Below are 22,366 nucleotides of genomic sequence, written 5' to 3'. Positions count from 1 at the left end.
GTATTTCTTTGTTTGCTATATTATACATATAAGTTTTACCAGTTTCATGGAATTTAGTCTGAACTTTATTGGTTACTATGGTGACTAACTGTAACAAATTAAGCGACAAAGGTGCCTCAGACATTATTTGCTGTGGACTAAGGAGCTACAAAGAGAAACCTCTATTTTTCAAACAAGTCATTCAGTCAGCCACTTGCATGGTCATTAATACACAGGTAGGTTTTGCCTCACTCGCCTCCCGTATGAATAGGTCTGCTTCTCCCCTTCTTTAGTGGTAACGTGCTGAGTGCAATTAGACAGGTAGTCTCATTACAGATAAATTCTGAAGCTGTTCCCATAAAGGAGTGGAGTGGTACTAAGTCCTAAACAGATACATTTCCTCCAACTTACCCTATGTACAGCAGTGTGAGACTACTGCCTGAGTAGAAATTGCTTTCCCACATGTTTCTAGCTCTCACTGGCAGCAGAAATGATGCTGTGTTGAATGAAACTATGGATATACGTCCTGCTGTCCTGTTTCTTTGATTCAACCAGGGTAGGAGGGAAGACCTTAAACAGGACTGCAGTTGTGGGTGGCCAATTATCTAGCAGGATGTCTGGGAAAGATCTTTTTGCTGTTTGTACTTCCTTACCAACTGTGCAGAAAGCAATTAATACTTGGCCCCTCTTCTTTCATTTTTGATACCTATATAAACAGCAAAAAGTGTACTAGATGCAGTAGAAGAAATTCAGACTGACCTTTGTGATGAGAGTGGTCAACTCAGTCCTGAGGCTTCAAACTCAGCAATGTTTGTACTTCTCTCAAACTGATTTCCACTGAAACAAGGTAGCAGCTGGAACAGCCAGAAAACACTTATCTCTTTGTCATAATGATAAAAACAATACTGTACCAGCTTTTAAAGTATGAAACTACTAGCTGTATCATAGCAATAAAATGTTTCCTTAGGATTTCAGGTGATGAGCAGGAGTGCAGAAGATTGCGTTTGCTTTTGGCTTGGTATCGGAGCGACACGAGACCTATGGTGTCATGCACTATGAGGTTTTGCTATGTTTCATAGGATCTGATTGAATATAAATACACATATATATTTATACTGTCGTATAAAATTCACTGTATGTAAGAAAATCTGATCCATATGTCACCAGGATTAACCTCCTGCCTACATTTGTCTCTTTTCAGTGTTCCATACCCATACGCTACATTGTGAAACACTGCGCTACACAATGAACACTACTTTGACTCAAGTCTGCTGCATGGACACAAAGAAAAGTCAAAGAAATCACTTTCTTATTGCATTGCACCCATATTCCTCTGACACACCTCCTTGATCCAAAGATAGAAATGCTCATGTCCTCCTTTCAACCCAATTTTCTTTGAAAGCAGAGAGTCACAACTCAACTAGATCAAGGTAGGAGAAGCTCTGGCATAGGAAGAGTAAGTTCTGAGACTTACATACAGAGCGTAAGTCATTTGATTTTGAAATATAATCTCTAGTTTGTGAAATATGTAATAAATTTTGTATGCAAAGATAGAGTTTGAAAAATAAAACAGATCAAGCTTCCTGTCACCTTGGGTGACATAACTCAAAAGAGAGTTACAGGCACTAAGAAGCTCACTTGAACATGGTTTGTGGCAGTACCTTCCTCTAAGAAACAAAATCATGTGGCACTGGTTTATCTGCATTTCATGAATGGCCCAGATTTTGTCTCAGTAAGCCTTTGACTCTACTGGTTCAGCATCCTGGTAAACTGGTACCTGACATTTCAGCTGGGAACCAGTAGCACCAGTCTTGCTTTTGAGGAATTAGCTAGGTCATCGCTGAGATGAGACTGAGAGATGACTGTGTCACACTCCTCTTCTACTCTCTTCCAGAGTGTCGTCTAGCCAGTGGTCCCAAATCACAGGTTACTTCTATACAGCATTTAAAGTCTGTGTTTGATTTAGCCATAGTTCAGAATACTTGATTTCACCCTCTGTCTAAAGGTATTGGGAACACACCTCTCAAATCTGGCCTGGAAGAGGTCCCAAGGGACCTTTGAATTATTTGCTTTTTTTCTCTAAACCCCCAAATAAACGTACAGCCTTCTAACACACACATGTTGGGGATAAGCAATTATTCATGATACAACAAGAAAAATACAAAAAATATGCTACTATAAATTCTTAAATTATCCGGTTTCACTTTCTGTTCTCAAAGTATTTTCTTTGTTTAATGTCTCATAAATATTTCTTTTAACTCTTTAAATAACATTGGTTTGCTGATGTGTGGGGGAGGATAACTTATTGCAGTGCTAGAGCAAAATAAATTCACTTTTAAATGTGAGTTATTAAGTGTTGCAAAAGACAGTGGGTTCTTTAATACAAGATTGCAATGCCAACATCCCAGCACTAGTTGCACAACTCTGAAAGACAAATGTTAATGTTACAAACTGAAATACATTGCTGTTGATACTTAGATACTGGAGACTTACTTTCCTTCATCACTAGAACCATTATCTTTATTTACACCTTATCAGGAGAAAAGTTATGATTGACACCTCTCTTTTTTTCACAGGCCTAGGGAAAGCCAGACATTATCACTGTCATGGATAACAATCTCCCCTGATTTCTAAAAAACTCAGCTACCATTCAATATTAGCTCACAACAGACCCAACTTCTTCCCACACTTTTCATTATGTTGATCTCTAAACTTTGTGTAACTTTTTACAGGGACTAGAGGAAAGAGAAAAAGAAGATGTTTAAAATGTATCAAAATTATTCTTTACCCTGATTAAACACATATCAGTGTCAATCAGCAACCCTGAGATAATAAGCTACCTAGCAGTAATAAACAAGCACCATGGAAGAAAAAGTATATATATTTTTAAAAACCAAACAAACAAAAACCCAAAAAAACCCGAACAAAAACACAAACCAACTTGAATCTCATTTTCTGGTTTATACGTCAGGATGGTTTTTTTAAATGCTGCTTTTTAATCATGCCTGCACAGACTACTATTTATGTCCAACTAGTGAACTGGACAGCAAGATCTTGCATTTCCTAGGCCTGCTCCTGTCCTGCTGGAGCTTTCCCACATCACAGTCTAAGACATCTAAGGCATTGAGGCTTTGTTCACATTCAGCACCCTCAGCAACAGGCAGCCCCAGAAGTCAGTGTATCCTCTCCAGTGCTATTAGAGCAGCGTCCAGTGTGGCAGTCTCCTCTACCAGCTCCCTGCTGACCATCATCCCTGGCAGACAGCTTGATATCAGCAACCCTGGACCTGCCAAGTGTCTTCACCCACCTGAAGATGAACTTTCCCAAAACCATTTCCCCTCTGTTCAAGTGAGAGGTGAAGAGTGTCACTAAGCACCTAACCTGCCTGGGGCACCAAGGCAGGTGGCCCGTATTTATACTCAAGTGCTCTTTAGGCACTGCAGCTGCCCCTCCAGCATCACTGCCCTAAGTCTGTGCTACCTGTAGTCAGCATAGGTTCTTCTCTCCCCTACCTTCCTGCCTTAAAGCACTGGATGCTTGACCAGGCTGGTTAATGATGGGGGTTACTTCCTACAAATCATGTCAACACTAACAGAAACCTGCACTTAAAGGACTTGTGATTTCTGCTGTAACAAATGCTGTTTCTTGAGTAAAAAGTGAAACTGAGGTCCTGACACCTTTATAATTATATAAAATAAAATAATTATATAAAATATATATAAATAAATAAAAATATTTACTTTCAGGTCTCCAAAGGTGTACGTTGAGGTCAGTAGGAAACACATCTCAGTGGGATCAGGAGTGATACAATTCCCATTAAGTCAGTTCCCACAACTTGTGTGTTCCCACTCTCACAGCCCTGTGGTCTATGCAGAAAAATACACCCTCTTATACCATCTACCAGCATACATGCATACAGCCCAGGTTGCTCTGCTGTCTTTTGACAGCCCATGAAATCCCAGGAAATGATTCCTCTTTATTCTCCCTAAAGAAATGCCTGTTCTGCTGTGAGTGCCAGAGCTCCTCAAGCTCTGCAGGGAGAGAGAGGGAATGTGGGTCATACCTGACTTTTCATTGAAAAAAATCAAACAGCATCAAGTGGGAAAATTCTTTGCTCCCTCTGTGTTTTGGCAGTGTGCAAGAACTGGAAAAACTGTTCTGCAGTGGTATTACGAACTAGGGTTTCATTCACCTTTGAAGCCATCTGATAAGATTATATATTAACTCTGACGATTTACGTTAACACTTAGCCATGGTGACAAGCATTCTTTGCACTTAGTGCACACTGACACTTTGTATTTCTGTTGCAAGGAGTTCAAGTAGAGATTAGTGACGTTAATGAGGAAGAATAAGAGTGTGCATGTAAGCAAAGCTTGAGATATTGGCAGGGACCAAGCCTGCACAGGCAGCAAGCAGAAAATACTGATTAACACAACACAGTTTGCACTTTCATCAAACGACACTGTTTGGCAATTCAATTCTGTCTAGGTTTGCATGTATTCTTTAAAAGCATTGATAAGCGATCTACGGCACATGTTGCTACCAGGACAAATAGTGCACAGTAGCCACAGTGCTATAAGCCCATACCCAAACAGAGATATTTTTTGGCTGTGATGCTGGCCAACCTCAAAAATAAAGCACACACGTCATGTTCTGTTCTTGGAGAGTACAGGACTGGGCTGTGGCAAAATTGTAAGTTCAAGGGACAGAATAGCTCTGGGGTGTCAGGCAGTGTGGGTACAGAAGGAGGAAGGTAGTGCCAGAGATGCAACGAGAGGAAGACAAAGACCTGCAGGAGATTCCAAGGCTGGTGGCCCTGAAAGATGTGCAGAGAAAGAGGCACAAACTTTGAACCCTGCCTTTAGTAAAAAGTGTCTTTGCTCACACTGACCTCATCTTACTTAACCACATAACTGTATCCTCAGATGAAAAGTCAAAAGTTAGATGAAGAGATAACTCTTATCAGACTGTATTGTCATGGGTCACCTAGGAGGCAGCCACTAATCCATTTTCCTGCACCAGAGGATCCAATCCATAATTCCTAAAGCATTTCTGATTAACATTTTCTGCAGAGACAGCCAGGTAGTTTGCTGTTTACTGTAAAGAGTGCACTGCTGCTAGAACTAACATTTACATAGCTGCAGGTGGATGCTGGTGACGTTAATAGAGACGGATGGGAGGGGAGATGGAAGCCAAACTTCAGATACCAGCAGAGATTAGACAGGCATACAAAGGTAGCAAACAGAAAATATTGATTGGCGCTTAGCATAGGACTGTACTCCCAAGCAAGAGCACTCAGCTGACTCAAGAGCCTGTATTTTTCCTCTCACAGTTTGACTAAGCCATTTCAGCAATTTTACCCTGCTGCCTCCTTCCTATCTGGCAAGTAAGAATAATTACCTTCTTCACAATACCCTTTTCCCAAGCCAGATAAGTAGTTTTGGCCCTTCACTCTTTGCTTCTTTTAGTTTTGGCTCCTTCTGTTGGTTTTATTTATCAGTGAATTTGAAGTCCTCTGACCTCCCTGACACTTGTACAGTTTGAAAGAGAAATGTCTTAATGCCACTAATCTCATCCAGACCTTCTTCAGACAGTATAGGGCAGACCAACTAGACAACAGGAGGCTCTGCTGGCATGACACTTACCCTGATGCGTGTATGGTAACAGCACATTGGTAACTCAAAAAAGTGTATGCCCTATCTTCTGCAGCTGACCTGAGACTTTACAGCCAAAACCCCTTTTTTGGATCTGCTCTTCCAAATACCAAAATTAATGCAGAAGTTCTAATGTATTCTTCATATACAGTGTATTAGGGTCTAGGCTATAATATATGGCAAAGGGAGTTGTTGTTTACCTTGTTCCTGGAGTAATTTACTGCATAAAACATTAAGCTCTTTCTGCAAGGAATCTTATCCTAGAAGAATATACACTCAGATCCTCTAATGTATGAATATTTCATTTACATTACTTAAACAATATTTTTCACTAAAAGACCATCACAGACTAGCTGAGAACACCTGCTATTGGCTGTCCAGGTCATGTTGCCCCCAGACAGCTGCAAATGCAACAGCAGAAACAGGCTTGGATTTGTGGAGAAAAACCACAAGGCTGCAGCCTGCCAGCTAGTACAAATTTCTGAGTGTGTGTGTTGTGTGTGTGTATGTCTGTGTGCTCATGACACAACCTCAGGGTTTCTCAGACTGTGACTACAGTAGACCCTGATGAAATACAATCTAATTGTTTCCTAACAAAAGTGAGGTGGAATAACAAAGGCATGCAAGAGCCAACACATATATTTAAACAATAACAACAAAAAAATCCCTAAGTCACAGCAATGCTACAGAAGACAAATTAAGGGTTCAGGAGAGCTAAAATGAAGGCAGGACTCCACCACAGGGCCACAGAACAGCACCACTTTCACACAGACGCCACAGTCTGGATCAGTGTTAAATTAACTTTAAATTTCCTGGCCTCTGCTTAAGTTTCTCATTTATTAAAATACCAGATAAGGACTGCTGGGGTTAACTTCCTCATATTTTTCTGAAGAAAATTAAAAAATGTTTCATGTAAACTTGCACCAAGAAAGAATTATATTCTTTCATTATCTGACCTAGAAAGTGAAGAAAGATGAAGAATGGCAAAGGAAAAGGAGGTTGGGATTCTCAGTAGGAGGATAAAGAAAAATATTAAAGAGAAAACAGTATTGGGGCTAACCCTGTTTAATTATTTGAACAAGGGGATTGAGTACATCCTTAGTGATTTTGCAGTTAACACTAAGCTTGCTGGGAGTGTTGATCTACTGGAGGACAGGAGGGCTCTGCAGAAGGATCTGGACAGGTTGGATCAATGGGCCAAGGCCAAGTACTGGGTCCTGCCTTTAAGTCACAGCAACCCCATGCAGCTCTACAGGCTGGGGATAGAGCAGTTGAAAAGTGGCCCCTGTTGAAAAAGGACCTGGATGTGCTGGTTGACAGCCAGAAGAACGTGAGCCAGCAGTATGCCCAGGTGGCCAAGAAGGCCAATGGTATCCTGGCCTGTATCAGGAATAGTGTGGCCAACAGGACCAAGGCAGTGATTGTTCCCCTGTACTCAGCACTGGTGATGCCACACATGGAATCCTGTGTTCAGTTCTGGGCCCGTTACTATAAGAAAGACATTGAGTTGCTGGAGCAAGTCCAGAGAAGGACAACTGAGTTGGTTAAGGGTCTAGAGCATAAGTCATATGAGGAGCAGCTGAGGGATCTTGAATTGTTTAGCCTGGAGAAAAGGAAGCTCAGGAGAGACCTTATCAGGCTTTACAAATACCTGAAAGGAGGTTGTAGCCAGGTGGGGATAAGTGTCTTCTCCCAGGCAACTAGTGACAAGACAAGAGGAAATGTCCTCAGGCTATGCCAGGGGAGGCTCAGGTTGTACATCAGGAGGAATTTCTTCACCGAAAGAATGGTTAAGCATTGGAACAGGCTGTCCAGGGATGGTGGTGGAGTTACTATCCCTGAAAGCGTTCAAGAAATGACTGGACATGGCACTTAGTGCTATGGTTTAGTTGACACACTGGTGTTTGGTCAAAGGCTGGGCTCAACGATCTTGGAGGTCCTTTTCCAACCTTAATGATTCTATGATCCTATGAAAACAAACAAAAAATAAAGGTGAATGGTTGGAAGAAAGAAAGGATCTAAAGGAAGAATGCCCTATGCTGCGACCCAGGGGAAACAGCACACTGCTTTCTCTCACTGTAAAGCTAGGTTAACATGAACTCCAGTGTCCTGAAGGCAGCACCTACATCCCTCAAACCTAACTATGGAAAACATGAGGTCAAGAGCAAACAACAGGTATTGCATGATGGCATACAGAAGAAGGATGTAGAGTGAAGAGCAACTCATAAGAGAAACAAAAAACCTCTTGAACTACCTTCTTTCTGCCTTTGAATTCAAGGGCCCTTATCCTACCAGTTACGATGCAGCAATTGGGAACCAGTGGCCAGGCATGTAAGAAACTTTCCAACACGGGAAGTAAAGAGTACTAACAAAATGTATGAATGAAACAATATTTCAAAGTAAATTATTTAGGTTTTTACATGTCCTCTGCTATGTCAATGTTACCAATAGCAGTCAGGACAAAACTTTCTTTCATTTCTTGGCATTTGTAACTCTGTAGTAGAAATATCCTGGAGACTTGAGCAATAATATCTCATAGCTTGTTCAGACCTAGATTAGGACCTTAGTACTGTGGCTTAAGGAGATGAATAAAAGGCCTTTTATTCCTTCTTAGTAGCAGACTTTGAGCACACACTCACTCCCATGTCAAAAGAAGTTAATCATATAGCTGCAAAATCTTCCCAGTTATTTCAGGACTGTATTCCCACCCCCACCACCAGCAGAGCCAAAAATCTAAGTCTACAATATACTAAGTAGAAGACAGAAAACATCTCTATCCCTACAGAAGTACAAAGAATCTGGACCAGGAGATCCTCTAAACTAGGCAGATAACTAATCTTGAGAGACACTTTAAAAAAAGGCAGTGTGCAGCTGATAGGCCCTGGTTTCCAACATGAAAAGAAACAAACAGAGTGAAACTTCACAACAAAAATAAATAACTGGATCTGCATTGTACCTCTGAATAGTACATTAAGCATCAGTTCTTTTCAGTTTAGCTACAGCACTGTTTTTTTAGATTTCTCAAAGGATTTGGATGCTCTATTGTGGACAGACTGTGATCTGGCTTCACTTCCCACAAATCAGTATCAAATGCAGAGAAGCAACCCTCTACACAGGCATTTTGCAGACTAAAATAGTGCAGAACCTAATCAGGAATCTAGTGGCAGGAAACAGGCCTTCCTACAACAGGAAGCATAGGAAAGACTACTGGAGACAGCCGTCCAAAAGCAGCCGCCTTGCCAAAAAAGACAAAATGGCTGTATACTGGCAACTCCTGCAGCAGGAAATCGCTGAATTAAGCACTCAATCTACTGAGCAATTTAGTATGTCATCTGCTTCCTGGCAACAGATATTTGGAATCACTTTTACATTGCATTTCATCTGTATCTTATAATAGAGTTGAGGACAGTGTCCTCTTCAGTAAGCAAAGAGACCAAGGTCAGAGGCTTCTCTGACTCCTACTCAGAATAAATATTTTTAACCCTTTTCCTTTCTCCATTTTCATCATTTTATCATTTCAAATTTGGGGGCCTGACATTTCTGTGTCTAGTCTGATCTATGGCCAGGGCAGACTGAGTCACTGATACAATGTCTGCCAAAGTTAACTATGGCCTCCATGGGACAGTACAACCGAGTCTGAGAGGAGATAAATATCAGGTCGCAGTGAAACAGGGAAAAGAAGGCCAGTAGATTCTCCCTGTGATTTGTCTGATGAAGTGTCAGGAAACTTTTCTGAACTTTCTCCTCAACATACATAAAAAGATAGAGGTAGAGGGAGACAGAGAGGGAGTGAAGCAGAAGAGAAAGTAAGAGGGAAAGAAAGAAAGAAAGAAAGAAAGAAAGAAAAAGAAAGAAAGAAAGAAAGAAAGAAAGAAAGAAAGAAAGAAAGAAAGAAAGAAAGAAAGAAAGAAAGAAAGAAAGAAAGAAAGAAAGAAAGAAAGAAAGAAAGAAAGAAAGAAAGAAAGAAAGAAAAGACAATTTTTTTTTTAAATTTGATGCCCATGTATTCATGCAAACAGATGATAAACTGAGTTCTTTCAACTTTTACCCAATATGACTGCTTGCTTACCTCACTGAAGATGTAAAATACAGTTTCTGCTCTTTCACTGGTTCCTTTAGCCTTACTGAAGGCAGAATCACAGAATGACTGAGGTTGGAAAAGACCTCAGGAGGTCACCTGCTCAAGCAGGGTCAGTTACACCATGTCCAAATGTTTTTTAATATCTTTGCCAATGGAGACTCCACAATCTCTCTGACCAATATGTGCCAGTGCTCAGTCACCTTCAGACTAGAAAAATGTTTCCTGATGTTCAGATGACACCTCCTGTATTTCAGTTTCTACCCATTGCTTCTTGTTCTCTCACTGGTCACCACTGAATACAGCCTGGCTCCATCCTCTTTTACATCCTCCTTCAGGTATCAATATACATTGATAAGGTCCCATTGAGCTTGCTCTCTGTAGTCTGAACAGCCTCAGCTCTCCCAGCCTTTCATCGTAGGAGAAATGCTCTCATTCCTTAATTAACTTTGCAGCCCTTCAGTGGACTCTCTCCAGCATGTCAGTGTCTCTTCTACAGTAGGGACCCCAGAACTGCACCCAGCGCTCCAGATATGGACTCACCAGCGCTGAGTAGAGGGCCAGGATCACATCCCTTGATGCGCTGGCAACACTCTTCATAATTCAGCTCAGGATAACACTAGCCTTCTTTGCAGCAAGACGTGTCTAACAAAACCACTCTGGTTTTATCTTTGGTTTTTGAAAATAGTCAATAGACTATGGAAAAAAACTACTGCACATGAGGCAAAAAAAGCCAGACAACAGATATTCACAGTGACAGAATGCAATTTTCTGCTGTCACATAGCAATACACATACATGCATTCCCTATTTAACAAAAAAAAATCATGCCGTTGCTGACCAAAGGAGAAAGAATGTTACAGCTAATCAGTTCTGAATTGTTTTAGCACAGTTATATAAAGTAACTGAATTTGCATTAAGTGATTGTTGTGAGTTAGATTTACTACAGTCAGTGATATCCCTCTACTACTTCGGTCACTTCAGAGAATCTCCTAGTTCAGGAAACTTGGAAGCTGTAAAGTGCCACCTGCTAGATCTTTTAAGATGCCTTTCATACTTTTTTAATCAGAAGGTGTGAAATCTACATTAAAATGAGACTAAGATCAACAATAATCACCTCAATTCTCCTTCAGCTGCTCTGAGAAAAAAACCAGCTGGTTTCCTATTTTATCCTAATAGTTTCAATATGCATTAAAAGAGTAGATTTTTGTGGCAAAGGAGACTGGCTAACAACATTATATTTACAGAAAGCAGTAGAAAATAGATTTCTGAGGAAGCTTGATCTTACAAAATGAGATACGCCAAGTTTATAATATATATAAGGCAATTTGGTCATGAATACTTCACACTTAGAAAGAAATGGCAAGCAAATTTTGAACTATGGCTTTGTTAACTTGGAGACTAAAGCTTGAATCAAAGACTCACAGAACAAGCTGGTAGTTCCTAAATTATGGGGGTTTTTTTGTTTGGTTGGTTGGTTTGTTTTTTTTTTTTTTTAATGTCACATTCTTTGGTTTAATTTTTGTCAGGATTTTAAATGCTTCCTGTGACATAGAAACACCTTCCTATGCCTACAATCATTAAACACCTAGGCAAGTGTCAGTGTCAGAATAAGGAACTGTACTTACGCTAATGCCTTTGCAGTTAAGAGTTTTTTGACAATTAAACATTACTTGGCAATTCTGCAGCAAAAGCTGATGTGTGACTTGATGCATTTCCATGTGTGCAGCTTGCTGCTCTGTCTTACCCCATACAGCTGGGGCTCTGCTAGGTGAAAAAAACGGAAGAGGATCAGGATGAAAGCTGAGGGATTTAAGGGTGGGGTAAATCTGAACCAGGTCTTGTGTCCCAATAAAATTTATTCAGTTGTTGTAGTTTCCATTGTTTCTGCTCTTTCATGTTTGTCTGCTTTGCCTCAGAAATAGCTATAGGAGAGTGTGCAGTTTAGCGAGGCAGTTTTCCCGTGTTAATCATGAAGGGATGAAGTACGTGACTTTTTTTTCACCCTGCACTGAAACTACAAAAGGGTCTATCTGTTGTCTTGTCTCCTCAAGGCCTTATGCCTCAGACTTGGAGGCATTTGAAGTCCCCAACTCTTCTTCCACCCACTTCCTACATCTCTAGCAGTCAAATTCTCCAGATATCTAAAAATCAAAGCAAGGTCAAGATACAAAACTACCTGTGTTTAAAGAACCCTTTAGCTCCCTAAATTGTTGTAATAGGGCAGAAACCCAACATGTAAGTGTTTTCAAAGTGAACCCACAAGGACCCCTACTCAATCTGAGAAGGACTTAGACTTAGGGTCTTCCTCAGCCTGAATATGTCTAAGATTGCATACCTCTGGTGAATGCTCGAAACAGACATAAAAGGCCAGCTCTCCCTGAAGTAATTGCACTTTACATAGACCAATTGAATATTTATTAGACCAGAAAAGTTCAGTCCCAAAAGTCACAAGCAGGGACTTGGTGCACCACCCTCAAAGTTCAGCACTTCACAGTAGGGAAATGCCTGTCAATCTGTGTCTTTGATAAACTTCCCCCTAAACTTGTCACATGCTACTCATGTTCCAGCACAAATGCCACTAAACTATCACCTTCATACTCAGCAAAATGCAGAAAACTCCAGAGGATGTTAGAGTTGGAAATTGCAGCTGAAACAGTTACATGTCAAGTAACAATGGTGCTTGTGGTGGTGGTCTTCCACTTCCTAGCCTAAGCCTTGGTCCCTTGAATGTTGTAAGGAATACAGCACTTGAGCGCAAACACTCCTGAGCTAAGGGAGGAGGCTTACACAACAATGACTGCATTGCAGAGCACATAACTGCCAGCGGGACAGAGCAAAACACTCCCCTCCAGTTAGATAGAAGACAGTTGTAAAAAAAGAACATTAACTTAACATTAATTTTTTGGGTTTAAACAACTCCTGTGGAGACCTAACAATGAAAATCTTACTTCTTCCTAGCCTGATTCAGCAACCATGAAAGAAAGAATTGACAGGCTGAGGGCATTTGTAGGATGGAGAAGCTCGTTGCTTCAAAGGTTCTGACATTTCCTCTCTGAACCTTAATAAAGAAACTTGATTGTGGAAGTTGCACAATGCAGAAAGCACAGCATGCCCTGCTGTGAAAGAAATGAGGCAGACAGTGAAACTGGAAATTACAATGCCACCCTGAATGAAACTGAAGCTGTTATGCAATATCTAATAGGCCAGGTGACTTGAGGGCATGAAAAGCTTTACCTCTCCTTGACGCTTAGAGACAAATTTCATTTGTTCTTTACGTATCCATGTCTGCACACAACACCAGAAAGTATTAAACACAGGTTTGTATGTTGTGTGTATAAACAATAATGCTCTTTTTTTTTTTTTTTCCAGAAAAGCCAGAAAGGCCATTGTAAAAGCAGCTTGAGTATTACAAATGAAAATGGAAAATTAAAATCTACAAGCAGAGCAACCAATAGCAACACCACTGGACAAAATTCCTCAAAGGTCACAGAACTGTTTTCTGGTAAAAAAGTGTCAGAAGGCATCTTATCCCCAGTAATTATTTTTAAAAAACAATTCTTTTATGGCAGGTAAATAATTCCAGTAAGAAACAAATGACCACTTCCACAAATGCTTATTTACCTTGTCAATATTATATCACCATTTCCAGTTCAGTAGAAAAAAGCATCTCTACCTATTATTGCTCACAACCTTCTTAACTACCACAGCTGGTGCAAAAACACAGTGAACTAAGTCTGGTAGTCTAGCAAAAGCTGAAGTTGAAGCTTCCTAACTAACTGTGTAGTAAGGAGAAAGAAGATATTTATCTGCACTTTGGAGTGGTTGCATACAGGTTCTTTCTCATCCACATTTCCTCTGGCAGAATAACACATGGGGAATGACACTCTTACTTGCCTTCTGATTAATATCCCCAAACCCTGAGAACACAGTCAAAAGCTCAACCAAGTATTGCTATGTTGTCCTTACCCTTTGGCTTCCAAAATATTATTATTAATCTAATAAAACACAATTTCATACCCAAACACAAAACTACTGGTGACTGGGTCTCCTAGACAACTGACTGAAAAGTCTGTCAGCCTCCTAACGTTTTTTTTAGCCATTTCATTTTTATAAAAGAACACAAGGTTATTATTTAATTGGTGTGAATTTTCTCCTCCTTATTTAAAAAGCCCAGTTAAAGTATAATAGGTAGTAGTAAACTTGGGAAAAAAAGTGCATCACTTTCAAAAAAAATAGTAGGTTTATGCAGTCCATTTTGCATGGAGTCTTCATGACACTACTAGATCTTTTAAGTCACATTATGCTTTTGTAGCTATTTATAGCCATGTATGTCCATCATTTGCATCCTATAGTTTGGGGTTTCTTTTCCAGATATAAACAGAGCTTCCTCCCTCACTTTGTTTATGTGTCTGACTGTCAGCATAGCGCCAGCGACTGTCTCTCCAGTTTGCTGCTGCTGCTCCCTCATCCTGTTTATAGGTCAGAGATGACTGCCATTGCCTCCCTGCTGCTGAGCAGAATTTCCCATAGCATTTCAGGATGTTTTAGTCACATTAACCTGTGCCGCCTGTCTGGAGCCAAATGTCTACCCTTCATGCTAGTGCTGCAGGCAGCATTTTTCTCCACCAGACTCAGCTTTTGTTTCCTGGGAGGCCCAAATATCTTCAACTGTTCCTTGCATGGAAATAGAGATGGGTCCAGTTCATTGTCCCATCCCTTGCAAAGAGTGTAAATAGACACACAGCTGAAGAGTGAAAAAATTCTCCTACTCTTTCAGTCCCAAGCACATGAAGCCTCACAGTGGACAGCATCCTTTGCAGCCACTGAACATGGAGAAAAAAAAATAGTATCTCTTTGTTGGATATGGGTTTTTACTCTCCTTGTCAAGGAGACAGGATGAAAAACAAGTCAGCAACATCATGTGATGAACATGCACAAGACACAACGCTGGATGAAGAGGCAAATCAGCCACTGAGCACAGATCCAGTTACTGAAATGGAGCCAGAAAGTAATGTGTCCGTATCACGCAGCAGTGGAAGTCTTTTCCCTCTAAGCCTGTCAGAAGAAGATGAATAATTCCAGGACCTCTGATGAACATTAAAGCTTTCTGCTTTATGAATTCCATAGGAATAGGAGTGTAGCACTTGTAGAGATGACCTTTTCCAGTAGCAGAGAATTATTAATAAATTCAGAGTATTTTGCTAAAACCTTTTACTGTAATAAAAAGTTGACGATACTGACAGCCAGGCAGCTTCCTCTACCCTCAACAGCCACAGCTTCACATGACCCAGTGTGACCAAGCTTTGCAAATGCTGTTATGGATCCCATGATGTACTTTTTCTGTGATAACACCAGCTCTTAGAGTCATATGAACAAATATGAATGTGTTTGGGTTTCTTGCTTTATAAAGAAGTATGTCTTCATCTCACATTTTGGGAAAAGAAGTTGAAAGATCTGAAAATATTAGAAAAAATCAAGCTATGCTTAGGTCGCACTTTCTGTTAGAATCATAGAATTAACTGGGTTGGAAGAGACCTCCAAGATCATCAAGTCCAACCCTTGATCTAACCCCACTGTGATTACTAGAGCACATCCAGTGCCACATCCAACCTCATCTTAAAAACCTCCAGGGACGGTGAATTCACCACCTCTCTGGGCAGGCCATTCCAATGCCTGATCACTCTCTCCGTAAAGAACTTCTTTCTAAATTGTACTCCAATAGTTTTGTTAGAGTGCAAGAGATTATACCCATGTTATCATTTCCTCACTTGGTAACAATAAAAATATTTAACCATACAAGAAAATTGCCTCACTTCAGTAGTGCTGAAGGAGTGAGGTCCATTTTGACTTATCTTACCAGAAAATAGCGTAGGAATTCCTTTGTGATATTTCTCATTAGCATAATCGTAACACTGTCTTTCTGTGGTAGATTCATTTGTTTTGTTCTTCTGTATTGTTCCCCTTCTCATTTACATAGATCTGTATTCATTGCACAAGCAGCTTCTCTCTGAATATTTTGTTCAACTGCTCATTATCTTATTCACCACTTTCTTTTCAAAGGTTCCAAATACATGTACAAAGATTTAATGGTCCAAAGAGGAACATATACTTGATATGCCCCAAGATGCCCATCTGTGCATTAGATTCTTTGTTCCCTAAAAAATAAGGAGAGCAAACCAGAAAAAAACAGTATACCTGAGCATGCCCCTGTTATTATCAAGCAACTGTGGAGTAAAGTAAAAAATATGCTAAACTTGCCTAATGTTCTCTGATGAAAAAACATAATGACAAGCCATGGAAAGGCAGAATTACACTTAATTCATTTTCCATTACTTCTCTGCCAGGTTCTGATGGTGTTCAATGATATAGCTCACTAGTGTGCAGAACGACTCTTCTGTTTATAGCTGTTCTTGGTGCCAAGTCCCACAGATGTTCAGATTTTCCTCCATGTGGATGGGATATTAGATACAATCTTACCTTCACATCTAGTCCTGAGAGAAACCAGAGGTGAAGCCTACAAAGCAAAATGTAAACCTTGTCTTTGAAGAGCTGGGAATAAGGGATTAATGAGGGCGATGGGAAGGGAAGGGAAGGGGAGGGGAGGATAGACAATTCAAACCAGTGCAAGGATCCAGTTTGGACAGCTGAAAACACAGCCTATTTGAATTGATTGGCAGGATTTCATACAATACAAAGGCTATTCTGAAACACCTGTACCTAAGAAGTCTACTTAGGAAAGGTAGTTTTGCCTTTGAGGAAGACTTGTGTAAATCTCCAGATATCAGACGGATCTTGAGAAGAGATCTTACATGGATAAAACATCATGGTTTAGAGCTTCTCAAGCTTTTTACCACGGTGTGTCTCTATGGACTTTTTCTTTCTCTAAATGCAAATAACTTTATTTACCTTTGCAGAAAGGTGTTTACCTTTGCAGAAATACAGATTAATGTGTTTGCTTATTTGTTATCAGCTTTGCTTTATGGCCTGGGGTAGGACATTGGCTGCTTTATTCGGTCTAAATCAACAGTTCAGACAACATGTTGCTCTACGTACAGCTTTTCCCAGCTGCAGACGACAGTGTAAGAGCGCCTTCTATGCTTAGGCAGAAGAAATGCAAGGCAGAAAAGCCATGGAAAACTTGAGTCTACAGACTTAAAGCCCATGTCTCTTGGGTGCAAGTTGTTCTAGTCCTAAATCCAAATAAATAAGGGTACAAAAGCTTTGTCTCTGTTAAAGGAAATGGGTCAAGTTTATCCTCAGGGTAGAATGATACAGCTGTCCTCTTTGGAGTATGATTACAGATACTTCTTACTGCAGCATAGGTGTAGTTTCTCTGAGGAGTCTCAGTTCTATTGCCAATTAGATTTTAAAACAAATTTTTAAAATAATTATAATTTACATGGTGGCTTTTAAGGAGCTATATGGGCATTAATATGGTGGCTTTACAGGGCAAAATATCAAAAAAAGATGTGAAGAAGGTCTCACTCTGGAGCAGTATTTTTCTCCTGGATCACTTCAGTTACCCAGTTTTCCAGGTAGCCCCACAAGCAGTTATAGCTGCACATACTAAAAGAGTAGCAAACTGTGGTGGAAAGACACAAAAACCAAACCCACAAAATGACAGAAGGACGGGAGCTACCTAAGCCAATATAACACCACTGTTCATAAAACTAAGCAGAACTTGGGCCCCCAGTAGCCACTTTCTGGTTGAGGGTTTAATTCCTATGCTGGGAAACCATATTTTTCTTGGTGTACAGATTGCCTGGTAAAGTTGTGTCTTGACAAAGCCTGGGGAATGTGTTCAGCTTCAGCTGCACAAATATGCCATGTCAGTAGGACAACTTATGTCCTTAAGGCTAAGTGCATGCCTTGGCAGCTGGACTTACTGTAACCCATATACAAAAGGTACAGAGCTAATTCCACTGAAATCAACTGCACAATAGTCTTGAATTTCTACAACAGTTCTGCCTTGATTTCAAATTCCCCATAGTCTTTCATTTTACTCTTTTGGTACACATTAATTTTGATATAAAGACCCTCTTAATCCATACACAATCTCCATATGAACAGAAGTAACTATGGTCAGAGTGAGCTAGTTTTTCACCTCTCTGTCTTTCCATCATTCCAGGACATCCACTACATCCGGATATGAAGTCAACTTTTGCTGCAAAACCCCATAAAGCTTTTAATAGCAAGTCAGCTCAAGCAAAATACTGTCTTCTGGTTGAAAATTCCATTTCTCAAGACAGGGACAAAAACTAAAAGAGGATGACAGGGATGTGGCAACTGCCCACGTGTCAGAGACACAGCTTACCACCATGCAGTGAAACATCTTGCAGAGAGTCAGAGCACACACACAAACTGGAAGCAGTATTGGCATATCAGACCAGTCTTTGCCCATTAGTAAATTCTTCTGAGACAAAGCTTTCATTGAGCTGAAGGTAGTACCATGCCAATGTAGCAATACCCCTTCACAATCCTAGTTACTCTCTATACACTTCAAGCCAAGACAAGGGTACAGAGCCCAGGCTACTGGCCTTGCCTAGCCTTGAGTAGATTCACTTGCTAAACTATCCTGCAAAACCCTCTTAGCAGAAATGAGACATGTACCACCAAAGCTTTTGCCCTCTCTAGAGCTTAACCAAAGCTTTCCATATCACCTACAGTTCCAGGACTTAGCCAGGTAGTCCCTTTATTCCATCATCTGTCTTGTGACAGAGGTAGGGTCTACTTTTGCCAGAATATTATTCTTGCTTGGGAGCAGAATAGATGAGAACTTAGACCAGCAAAAGCCATATTATAAATATCACTGGATGTCATCTGAAATGTCCTCTCACTGATTGCAAAAGAAAAGGTTTCGTCTAATCCCTAAAGGATGTTTTCTTTGCAATTAATAAAGTAATGTCTTACACACACACACACAGAAGGACAGGATATAAAACCCTGAGTAAAAGCAAGGCATAGATTTTTGAACTTAAAATAGCCCTTTCAAAATAGATCTCTCTCAAAGGACAGGAAAGATATGACTGGCTGAACAGCATAAAATCTAAATTATATAATGCTTCATGTGATTTTGTCCAGTCCAGTCTTCATCTATGACACAGGCTTTCCTGTAGACATTCTCATCTTCTTGAAAATTAATTAAAGAGACTTAAAAAAAACCCAACTTGTATGGTAGGCTGCAGGCAAGGGATGGTATATGATCTGTTTTCAACTACAATGGAACAGCAGGCAGGAAACTGTTTCTATGCAATCCTGAACTTTTTTTTTTCCCCCTTCATTTATATGTTTCAAGCTTACCACCATTTACACAACAGTGAAGTTATTCATTCAGGGGTGTGCTGGAGACAAATTAGTTCTTGTTTTAAAAGCATGATGAGAGGTGGCTGTTATGTGAAATTTGTAATAGTCAACATCCTACCTCTAACACTTATTTAATCATCACAAAGCAATCCAGTTTGGTTTTAAATATAGTATATTTATCAGCATACAAATCTGACACAAAATTAAAAAAAAAAAATTTTTTTTCCCTTTTCTGTCATGGACTTCTTGACTTCAAATATCAGCAAGTAACACTGCCTCTCTCTTCCTCTTCCTCTTCATCTGTCTTACTGATTGATGCTGAAAGTTCTTTGTAGTCTGGTCTTGACTACATTTCACATACGGGTCCAATCAGCTGAAAGATGTCCTAGGCTTCCCTGCAAATTCTCTGAATCACTGTAAAATATTAATAATTAAGTGTGTTTGAAGAAGTTTGGTCTGAGAAAAACAAAAGTGGTAACCAGTGATTTAGACAGCATTTAGCTCTCACAGAGCTTTTATATTATACAACTTGAGGAGTTTTTCTGTTCTCAGAGTATGTTAGCAGAAATAATTCAAATTTAAAACATCTTGTGGAAAAGAGGTAGAATTGAGAAGTTGCCACATGACAAAAAAACCAACAAAACAACCCGAACACAATGTTTTCTCAACATTTTTTCAGGTAAACGTAAAGGTAGATGGTTTAAATAATTGCTTCAATCAGAGAGATCTAGATATTTAATCTTATAAGATGAGGGAATTACATTAAATGCTATGTGCTACGAAGTTTCAATTACCTCATTACACAGCTAGTGTATTCAGGAATGCGTAAGTAAATTTTTCAGCTTGCAACACTGTTTAAGAAATCTTAGGAAATTATATAAAAAGAGAAGAGCTCAAGGTTAATATTTCAAATACTAATGAAGTTTTAGATACTGAGGAGCTTTATTTGGGCCCATGAATACTTTCTACTGATGCCAAGCACATTAAAAACCTGTCTCAAATTGAGAGAAAATAGTCTAGTTTTCACATCACTCACTTGAAACTTTGGAGACCCACAGTGAATTCATTATTCTGCCACTGGGTACCATTTTACCCACTTATAGAGAAAATTTATGCAGGGTAAATTAAGAAAGCCTGGAGTTTTGAGAGATGGAGTTATCTATTTCTAACCATCTAGAGTTGCCTCTAGAGACATGAGTCTGCTCAGTTCTGCATTATTTGGTCCATATTTGAAAGGTTAGTTCCTTTTTTTGTGCATAACAGATTGCAAACCCACATCTGCTGGCACACAGAGGAAAACCTTTCCAAATCTCTACAGAAACCCTGAAACAATGAGACAAAAAAATCAAGATTCATTAGGCAGAAATAGGAAAGGAAGAAGCTGGAATTGGTATTCTCACAGACTCATCTGGGAAGAAGGAATTTAGGTTTCAGTTCTTACACCTATGAAAGTTTCTTGCATTTTCTATTGGTAATTTATGGGATAAAAAAGCAGGAATCTGACCACCCACTGACTTAAATAGCCCCATTCCTCTGAAGTCTCAGCCACAGAATTGTAAGTAAAATTTTAAAATGAAGTGGAGGAATTAGTCAATCGGGCATTACGACATTGAGGAGACCAGTGCCAAAGTATCTTTGCAAACAATGGCCTATTGTGTACGGACCATGCCCTTAAACATAAACCTATACACTCAAAATTACCAGAAGGCAGTGCATGTTATGTATTTAACATCTTTGGGGATCTTTGGTCTCCAGATACCAGCACTCCATCAGCACAGTGCTATGGGTAGCACCCAACAGAAAGACTGTAGGGTGTTCAGTTGTAAACTGTCTCAGAAAGCAGATGTGGATTCTGCTTTCCTCTTGCTGTTTGGGAAGGCCAAGAGATTTCTGAAGGTCTGTGGGGTGAATTTTTTATAGCCTCAAAATGATACTGCTCCAAACACCGAAACTTTTCATGAAACCTATTAAAAATCACAGACACGGATTACACTGACAAAATTATGGCAAAAGCGGCTTCAGACCCTATGTATTCCACAACAAATATATGCAGCATGTGCTGTCATGGTCACAGTGGTGTTAATAATTCACATAGACAAAAGCTGTCTTCATGTCTGGTGTGCTATGGAGTGCTTGCAGATATATCTTGCATTCCTACCCTACCTAAGCCCCTGACTTCAATGTATTTTACGTGCATGAGAAACACATGTGGCTTCACTGAGTAGGAACCTAACTCTTCATCCATTTTTGTCAGTCACTGAGAATAATAAGAAAAGTACATCACAAGCTTTGGATACAAATGATGTTATTTGGAAAATTTTCTGCAAAAGCTGCCAAGGACAATAAAGATAAACCAGAACTTGGCATTTCTAATATAGAAAACCAAATGGAAAAAAAGGGAAAAGTTCACAGGGAAGCTGTAGTTCTGCCATGTGATATCCTAGTGAAATACTCACATATGGTATATAAAGCTACACCTTAGAAGACATAACAGACATACAGCTACACTTTAGAAGATACGACAGATATACATATGTACATTTATTTTACTGTTTTGACATTTATCCTCAAAAATCCCGTTATGAATTCCACGGTCTTATCATGTAAACATCTTAGAAGCCTTTAACTTTACCTGGGTAAGTAATTGTATGGTGGGGGTTCTTGTTTGTTTGCATTTCTTTGAATCAGTGGCATGGAATGTACCAGAATATCAGACCACAAAACATTCCAGACATTTTTGAAAAACATGTTTTTATACTGCTACTCTCAAGCTTTCAGGTGACCATTTCATATCTGTTTACACAGACACACCTCAAACAATGTAGGGAAACCCCACCTTAGTGGCCTTATGTATATCCACAACAGCACTGCAGGTAAGTAAGTTCCACATACATGTAGAAATGATCTATATAGAAACACACTGCCATGCTGAAAATTAATTTTATTTTGTATAGTTTGGTAGGTACTTGATTCTTATTATGTTTTCCTCTTTGGCTGGAGTATGCTTATCTTTATTTGCAGCTATGTGTGTATGTACTGTATATATACAGACATGTATAAAAACAAGTCATACAAGCCTTGCATAGGTTAAATGTTATGGCAGTGTGCTTAAAAGGAAGCAGACAGAGAAGTTTTCAGGCTCAGGTCCATGTTAAAGATCATTAATCTGATTCTTCAGCTGTCCATATAACTCTATGCATCAAGAAACACTTTGAAAGCACGCACCCTTTGCTGCAGTTTTCCAAACAATCATGAGACAGCAGGGTACACTAACCATGCAACAACCCCAGAATCAAGTCCCAGGACAGATGTGTTCCAGTAGAGGCACTGCTTAATAGACGTCGGTCTCC

At 39.8% G+C, this 22,366-nt stretch overlaps 1 long non-coding RNA gene across 3 annotated transcripts in view; it reads right to left on the bottom strand.

Annotated features, from left to right (window-relative positions):
- Window positions 1-22,366, bottom strand: part of LOC126640738 (uncharacterized) — a 56,014-nt gene that overhangs the window by 31,730 nt on the left and 1,918 nt on the right. Inside the window, exon 1 of one of the 3 annotated variants that reach the window (XR_007629123.1) lies at window positions 4,043-4,154. The exons of 1 other annotated variant lie outside the window; for it this stretch is intronic. This is a non-coding gene — a long non-coding RNA (uncharacterized LOC126640738). Of the gene's footprint in view, window positions 1-4,042; window positions 4,155-22,366 lie in introns of those variants that run through there. One more of the 3 variants, XR_007629125.1, reaches the window with a different exon arrangement.

The sequence above is a fragment of the Myiozetetes cayanensis genome, unplaced genomic scaffold (assembly GCF_022539395.1).
Source record: "Myiozetetes cayanensis isolate MyiCay16 unplaced genomic scaffold, myiCay2020 scf2-11, whole genome shotgun sequence".
Lineage (NCBI taxonomy): Eukaryota > Metazoa > Chordata > Aves > Passeriformes > Tyrannidae > Myiozetetes > Myiozetetes cayanensis.
The sequence above is the reverse complement of the archived record's forward strand: the minus strand, read 5'-3'. Positions and strand labels throughout refer to the sequence as shown.